This window comes from Photinus pyralis, unplaced genomic scaffold (assembly GCF_008802855.1).
Source record: "Photinus pyralis isolate 1611_PpyrPB1 unplaced genomic scaffold, Ppyr1.3 Ppyr1.4_unclustered_Scaffold8159, whole genome shotgun sequence".
Classification (NCBI taxonomy): domain Eukaryota; kingdom Metazoa; phylum Arthropoda; class Insecta; order Coleoptera; family Lampyridae; genus Photinus; species Photinus pyralis.
In genome coordinates, this window is record NW_022172322.1 from 1 (window position 1) to 9,012 (window position 9,012).

The 9,012-nt window shown below is 36.6% G+C and overlaps 1 long non-coding RNA gene across 2 annotated transcripts; it reads right to left on the reverse strand.

Moving 5' to 3' along the window:
- Positions 1-7,644: 7,644 nt before the first annotated feature.
- LOC116182936 lies at positions 7,645-8,725 on the reverse strand. Of its 2 annotated transcripts, XR_004147656.1 has the most exons (3): positions 8,657-8,725; positions 8,514-8,607; positions 7,645-8,460 (listed from the first exon to the last, which is right to left on the reverse strand). It is a non-coding gene; the product is annotated as an uncharacterized LOC116182936 (long non-coding RNA). The 2 variants fall into 2 exon arrangements; XR_004147655.1 differs by having other exon boundaries at positions 7,645-8,607.
- Between the last annotated feature and the right edge of the window lie 287 nt (positions 8,726-9,012).

Below are 9,012 nucleotides of genomic sequence, written 5' to 3' on the forward strand. Positions count from 1 at the left end.
CTATACAAGGAGAAACTTACATTTTCTCGCCTGTGTGAGGACGCGAAAGAAGACAATTGCACGCATGGAGCGAGAAAATTCAATTTTGTCGGCTAGGCGAGAAAAAAAATACGCCTTATGTAAGCTAGATGGCGCGGTTGTAATAAAATGTCAAAGAAGTGATTTCTTTTTAATTAAATAAGAAACATAAAATCGTCAACACTGATTTAATAATTAAATTTACCCTATGTTCACTTTATTTTACTGAATTCAAGAATTTATTTAATTACCGCGAACCTATACCTATCATTGTTTCGTGAATTTGAATACTTTCCCAATATCACGTGACCAATTCAAACGTTTCAAACTTAAGTCATAATCTCCCATTTACTTTCAATAACGAGCATCTGTGTCAATACATTTAACATCAAGATATACTTTGCACTGTAAGTAGAACACTGCTTATCCGCAATAAGTAGCATTTTAACATACGAGACTACCCCGAAGTTAAAATGTGTCCAGTGTGACTGTAAGGAATGAATAAATGTATTTATAAAACACACATTTTTTTAAAATACAAGATCATCAAGGATTTAAAGTGTGCACATTGCGCTTTCGTCGCCAAGCATAAATCCAGCCTTAAAAGCATCTCACATTTGACAAGACATGGATACTGCGAAGGATTTAAAATGTAACCGGTGTGATTTTGGCCCTGAAAACACACATTCAATTTTAAAACACATTTGTTAATACACAAGACCAGTAATAATTTCAAATGCGCCTGGTATTAATTACAACCCCTTAAATCCCGTTATTTTCTAAGGAAATAATCAGGCGCCAGTGAAATGCCGGAAATGTCAACTCAGTTCGCACATGATCGGTATTCTCCACTTGCACCTCTGCTCTGTTGCACCGTGACTCCCTTCGGTGACTCCGCACTGTGCAATCGCAAGCGCGCTAGAATTTGAATTTGCGTTGAACTGTATTATAAGGGAAAGGGGTAAATGTACGAGTAAAAAATATACTCGTGGACCCACTTAGATTGCACCGTTTCGTAAAATTTTCGCGTAGTCAGCAGGAAACGTGGAAATAAACAAAACAAACGCGTGCACGTTGACGCGTTAAAGCAAATCTAAATTCAAGCGCTTGCGGTCGGACGTTGTTGAGGGATTAATTTTAAATGTAAGTGTATAGGATAAAAAATATTGTGTGCACCACGGCACGAAAGTTGTTTTCCGGGCCTCGGGAAGTGGCCAGCCTCGGCTGCGCCTCGCCTGGCCATATCTTCCTTCGCCCCGGAAAACAACCACTTTCCCGCCTTGGTACACAAAGTACTATTGTCGTGTCTCTTCCATTACTGTACATTAATTGTGCTACCGTCCTGGCGAGCGTGCTGAAAATTTACCATTTTGTTACGTGTAACATTGCCCAGAATTGCTAATTATACTGTTCTATGCCATTAAATATCTTTTGTGTATGTGCAATTCTTTACCAAGACAAAAGTGTTTATACCCACTAGTGCCTGAGGATTCACAACGCTTGTATTTTTTTTAGTTTGTATTTTTATTTACTCTTTTAATTCTGAATTTCAAAGCTTTGTTAAACGAAGAGAAGTTTCAACCCGTCATTACTAACGTGTAAAAAGTAACTAACTATCTTAATATGTTCGAGGAAATTTATTTTTGTTTAGACATTTTTCCTTAACACCTACGTTAAAATTAATTAATAATATAGGAAAATGCACTACCTTATACCTAGTCTTTGAGAATATAAAAGGAAAATAAGTGTCTTAGCTAATAATTCTTTGGTTCGGGTTAAAGATTATTGTCTCGAAAAACAGTATGGTCCCATAAAGTCTAATTTTTGTGAGAAATTTTACCTTATATTTTCAACAGATAACGAAATGGGATTTCATGCCTTCTAATAGGTACTACTCCCTTGATATTTAATGAATGATGCTTGTTCCAGCAGTAAAAGCCCAAAAACAGAATTATCAATTCTTCCAACAAATTCGGAAATCACAGCAGGATCAGCTATGAGTTAAACAAATGCACGAACTTATAGCGATTATGTTGGTTATAAAAGCGCGATCCCAGTTTCTGAATATTTAAACTCATCAATTTGCAAGGAAGATTCGTCAAAAGCTATGATCAATTCAGAATGAAGTGATTTGCAGATTTGAGAAATATACATAATACTAACAAGTGATGAAGATTGCGGTTAATTATTTGGAGTGCCGAACCAATTTAGAATTTTCAAAGATGCTTATGCCATAAGCTTTAATTCGTCTGAACGTTTTAAACTACTTCAAAGGAATTTCGCTATGCTCACTCTACGGTAATGCTTGCATAAAGTTATTTGCATGTCGGGAATTTATATGATATAATTACGAGTTTATTAAAACCACAACTATTACCTTATACGTCTTTGGAATGGGAAGCCATCATTCAAAGGCATCTATCACGACCCCAATTACATTAATTAAATGGACTTCTATTACTGGGAAGCTTTCATGCGTGCACGCGTGTAATCTTACATTTCTTCTCCAATAAGGGACGTGCTTTATTTTCACTTGTGATTAATTGAATCTAATGCGGAAATATAATTTCAGATCTGTCGACGTGCTCGCAAACCACCAAATTGTGTTCCGTCAGAATTTTATGCAAGAAATTTAACATCATCCATCACGCAATTGACAACGTCGGCTACAACATGAATTAAGTAATTAAATACACCCCTTTTGCTTAAAATTGGAAATAATTATGAACACCCTACCCAGAAAACACTTACATTTATAAAACGATTTTAAAGGGGTTTGATAGGATCAACTCGGTATTGGGGATATGGTATACGTGTAGACGAATTTTATGCCTACGTTTAAAATACGTTCTCTATTCATATACAAGGTTATAATAAAGTAAGGGATATATTTCAGATTATTATGTATTGTTAACAAACTAAGTTAACAACAGAATGTGAAATGAAATTTATTTCTTAAATAATAGGAATTATGTCTGCCGGTAGTTAACGTAAATGTTGTAAATGTACGATTACCAATCGTTCCTCCAAATTGTACACAGATACGTTTTTCCAATCGACCCGAAAGCGACATCGTTTATTTCCCATCTTTCGTACTTAATGGTGAAACCATCTCCATTCATAAGCTCCACATCGTTGTTCCTCTCTGTCGCTCGCTGTTTCCACCGCCATCGTCCGAACTCCAAACACCTGCATTCTTTATCTTGCACGTGGCGTTGTTAATAAACAAGAAAAATTAATTTGTCCGATAACGCCATTTTACAAAACATCTGGCCGGATAAAGCTTTTTCGTCATCCCATACTATTATTTCAATTTAACTCAACTCATTTGACAAGTGAAATGTCATTCGTAACGGACGGCGTCCGTTAAAAAATAACGGACGCATATGCGGCCGTTAAGGAACAATGCTTTATTGAAATATAAACAACTACTTATTATAATGGATATGAAAATTAAAGTGACAGTTATTGCTAAAAATATGTAGACCATCGTAGCAAACTTGAGGACCACTAGCACTTGTGGATATTACACTTTATGAAGAAGCTGTGGCTATGAATGTTGTAATTTCAGCGTTTCCATCGGAACTTTGAAATAGTTGTTTGGTGATTTTTAATCGCTTCGAAACTTTTGTCCATAATGAATTGGGCGAGTGCATTTCCGTATTTCCATTACGTGCCCTAATAACACGTCTTCATTTACTAAATTAATCCTCTTAATCTTAAGCCATTACTTGAAATCTTCGTATTATTTATGATATCGCTCCCTGTTTTTTTCTGGTAGCAAATCGACACTTGCAGGCATGGAATCTGCTAGTACGTCTGGAGGAATATTGGTATTTTCTTCAATTTTGTGCATATTTTTGGAAAAACGTCATACAGCTTCTCCGCACGCGTTTTTAACGAATTGTTTAGTTGCGTTAAGCCGTTGCGTCCATGATAACCGCTAACATGTGACCATAAGCATACCATGATCAAGATAATTATTATATTTAACTATTCCGAAAAGATGGATCTTTATGAAGTGAAAATATATAATTTCCAGATGATGGGATGACGAAAAATTTTGAACGACATACGGCCGATACGCAAATAACGGACTTGGTTGAATATAAACCTCGGCTGACGCCTCGGTTTACAAACTTCAACCACGTCTGTTATTTGCTACATATCGGCCTTATGACGTTAATAACTATTACCTCACTCACTAAGTACAACAAATACCATTAAATGCTTTCTAAATGTACAATAAAATAAAAACCAACATTAAAATGACAATTAAACAAATTTTCCAATTCTGTGTCTATTTGAAAAAAATTCCCCCAGGTCCTATCGTGTAAATTGAAACATTTTACATACAGGATGTCCCGACTGGTGTTTCCAGTGCTTCAACCGAAATTACGTTAACACCTAACAACACCTAAATGTTACATTATTGAGTGGCTCGTTCTGATTTTGGGCATTGTTTCAACCTAAAGAAACGACACCCCTCTGTAGTTTACCTAACAGTATGTGTAAATATTCTACACCTAAAGGTCAATTGGAATAAAGTATGAAATGATGATGTGAAAAAAAATATCATCACTATATCAGAGGAATTTTTTGGATTGATTATTAGAAAATGTGCATGGTGGTTTCGTTAAGGCCTTTAGTGTGACGCAGATTTGGTTATTTGGCGAATTTTAGATGTCCGTTTTTGGTCGAGGGCGCTCGTGTGATCTAAGAGCCGTGAGGGGAAATCCCCATTAGTAAAATACCCAAAAGATGGTTTATGATTTGCGAGAATTCGACAATTTTGTGCATGCGCAGTATTGACAAAGTGAAATCGCGGGAATCTGTAGACGTCAAGTAATTGTCAACAAAACGTGCAGACGTTGCTTCTCTTTCGTGGCGCATTTGCCTTTTTTTGAGAAATAATAATAGTGTTAAACGGGACATGATGTTTTTACGTTATACGTCATTTACCTTATGAGTTAGGTACAAATCACATTTCTCACTGTCCCTGACCAAGGAGTGATCTCCAAATCTCTCATGGAGTAAAACGATCAATTTCAACAAGTTAGAGGAAACACCCCGCTTACCCAAATCTACCGGAAAATCAACGAGAATTTAAACTTGTTAATCAAACAAATAGGAACGTGTACGATATAAAGATAGCATGACATAAGCCGGTGTAAAATTTCACGAGCTGCTGGCAATTAATTATAGTCATCACCACCAAACCCGTTTTTTCCGTAAAAGTAATTTCCACGAAAAAACCAAGCCAATTTTGAAATACGATAGCCAAACAACTCGTGATCGAATTATATTCTTCAAAAGTTTGCTGTGGCTAGCCCAGATACCACCCGCACACCTTCGCATGCGCGATTCTGCTCTTTTATTTCTTTTATGATTCGGATTTTTGGTACTTCAAAACGTGGATTTCCGTAAAAAATCTGAGGGGTCATTTTTTACCCCAATGCAATACCTCCCTTACTAACGTGCGGGTGGTAAAAATCATATTGTATTGTTAACGTGTTAACTTATCACGTAATATTCAACAAGATCGAAAGACACACACAGTTATTCTTACCATGCACCATGCAATAGTGAGTACGACGGTATGAATACAGTGCGGGGAGATTCATTAGAGGGCTGACTCGCAGAGATTCAGTTCAGAGCTGTCTACGTTTATTTTAGCGTGTAAAAGAGTTTACGCGGTCCATTTCGTCGAGGGTTAAATTAAGTCAAAATTGTAGATAGTGCGACGTGTTTACCTACAAGTATCAATTAAAGTGATAACAACAGCACTGTAAATAAGTCAACCGTCGTTTCTATAAATTACTGATGGCCGCAATCGTAAAACGGTGCTACGGAATTAAAGCAGAGAGCGTATATGCCGAATAAATTGCCCAAATTACTTGACCGAGTGTACCAATATTAACCACTGCCTTTCACCATAAATTGAAAACTTTCCATTTGTTAATGGCCTTATGCAGCTTCATTATTTCTTCTTACTCGCTCGTTTCGTTTATAAAAAGCCCTTGGATGCTCGTCACGAAACCTGAGCATTGGGTGGACTCTCCAGAATCCCCATAAATACTACGTGAATTCTGAATTAGAATCAGAAGATGCACCGATGACACACGATTGCAACTCGATTTGTTTGTTACTTTCGTTTTGTGCGAGCTATCGGTAAATTACACTAAACTGCGTATAGTATCGTATGTCGTAATGAACGTTATTTAATTATTTGAATGTGTTTATTTAGAATCACTCGTTACATTGTTTTCAGAGATCTCAATTTTGTTAGCTAGAAAAAAGACATCATTTCTAGGGTGAATGTAAAAATTTGTTTGATTTAAGTATTTAATAATAATATATCCTAATATGTTTGAGTATTTAAATTTCTAAATATTCTGCTAATAAGTTTGAGTGAGCATTATTCCAAATGTTAGAATATCTAATTATTAAACAGATGATCAACGAAAGAAAAATTAACTGAATTCTTTCTTTGTTTAACCAATTTTTATCTGAGCTAGCCTAGTATGTACCAAAGGTAGGTCCAAGCGTACTAAAAACGCAGAGAGAAAAAGACGAAGTTTTCAAGAGGAATAACATCGAACCATACCACGAATCTGAGAAAAGAGAGGGGCCATTCTAGGGGCTATTACAAAATTGCCGCCTAAAGTGAAGCTTTAGACTGTCTAACTGTGCAAAAATTGTTACATAACAGGCGTCAATTTTCCGCTTTTTATCTTTTAGAAATTTAAATAAAATTTTTCAAACCTGACAGGTATATTTTCGTTGTGTTTTTGTTCGTACGTGCGTCGTATTTGGCATTTATTGACAGTTGTCATCAGATCATAGGCCTTTATCAACAGTTCTACGTTCATGCTAGAAAGAGCCAACTACTACCCGAACAAGTAGAGAACAATTCATCTTCGCAGGTGTTACCTCAACCCCTTCTTTATTAACTCAAACTCCCGCAATATTCCCCTTTTCTTGATGATTAGTATACAATGCTAGTCTGTTTATTTGTTTTCATGTCTTGTTTGATGGCGCCTAGATTTTCATTCCACGTTGTTGTCGTTTACTTTTAAGAATCAATACGAAGTGGTTCGAATAAAGCAGTGTCAAAGGGAAGATTGTGTGAAAACCTGAAAGGGTACTACATGCGTTCGTGTTTAGATTTGTTTAATGATAAATAGTTTTTGTTGCGCGTAACGTGGCTCATCGGTTTTGAACTAATGGACGTGCCTAGATATAATTAATCAAGAGCCATACATATAGTCCACTGTCTTGTGCCAATTTTCGATATATTCCTCGTCTGCAACCATCCTATAACGCGCAAGCTGCAAAATGCTAGGCGCTACAAAATACCATGTGCTTTAATAATAAAAAAAAAAACACACGCCGCTGACCGGCCAGCTAGCTCTGTTGACCAAATAGTAACCAGCGGAGAGAGCAAGACAAATACACAGGGTAGTGGGTGACAGAATTAATACATTTGGTAATGGCAAATAAATCTTCACTACTTACTTTTGTGGCTTCTTGTAAATTTCCTGGGCGCCACCTAATTCCAATATAAGTTTCGCTTACACTACCGGAACTAGGAAGGGTAGCTTTAGCTTTAAAATAGGCAACTAATGACCCACAAATAAAAAGTTTTATTCGGTGCACTGCACCATGAAATAAATTCAAAATTGCACAACCTAGATTCCCCACTGGGAATTCATAATCTTATTTAAGGTAAGCAGCAACTAAAAATATGAATCCTCCCAAAGTTAACAAAAGAAGGGGTTTACATAAAATTTCCCATAAAATGTTGAATAAAATACACCAGAATCTCTGGAGTTAACACACAAATATCGTTACAGTGGCAAAATAATGAATTAAATTGAAAATAGATACCTTAATTTATAGCTTGAGTGGGCAATGAAATTATTCGGTTCTTACGAGCTCGTTCGTACCTTACATAACTTGTTATCACTCCATAACGAGAGTAATCTTTTGACTAGCTAAAATATTGTACCCCAAAAATGTCAAGCTTACCAATTAACAGTAATAATCTTGGCTCTATGCAGGCCAATTATCAATTGATCACCACCGAGGTGGGTCAAATGCAAACACACAAATTTACAAAAAGGTTTAACAATGCTACATCACCGTACGATCAATGTTTAGGTCTTCTTTTCCACAGGTCCTGGTATATGGTTGCACGTTGAATGACAAATGCTGCTCTAAGTGTTACACAAAGTATCGGAAGCAAGGTAGCGGCTTCAAGATATGTTCGACTCGGCCATTAAGTTATTTCAATGGTTTGATGCTAGATCGGACACACTGCACTCCAGTACTTAGTCGATTTACTTTCCTATGCCCCCTTACCCGCAACACAATGTGGTATATAGTTTCGTTTCACAGGTAAACAGTCGGATCGTAGTTCTTGACCCCAATACGTGAACTCTAAAATAATAAACTAATGGGTGGTACGTTTTTACACAAGAATAAATGCGAACCTCTACATGGAGAGAGTCAACGGAAAATAAAAGAGCTTCGTGAACGTACGAAAGTGAATGGAAGTTATCCTACGATCGTTGTCAGAATGGTCCCCTAAAATAGAAATAACGGTAGTGTGGATTCGAACACACAGAGAACTTACAATTATGCTTACGTTCCTTTAGAAGAACTCCTTTCGGATTAAATGGTTACCATGCCCAAAAAGAAATGGTTACCATGCCCAAAAAGAAATGGCAGGTACAATGATGGTTCACTTGTTTTTTTAAAGATGCTTTCGCCAAATTGTTGAAAACAAATGAACAGGAACTAAATTAGCATTAAATCAGGATGAACCGCACGACCGTTCTCTTCGGGTTAGCAAGTAAAACACGCTGAATTTTTCCATTTCCGGCCCCAATGAAACAACGAAGTTTTGCTCCGACCAATAACGCGGTCAATCGAAGCTTACAATACCATATATGGTTACGGTATCAAATTACATAGGTTATCTAAAGCGGA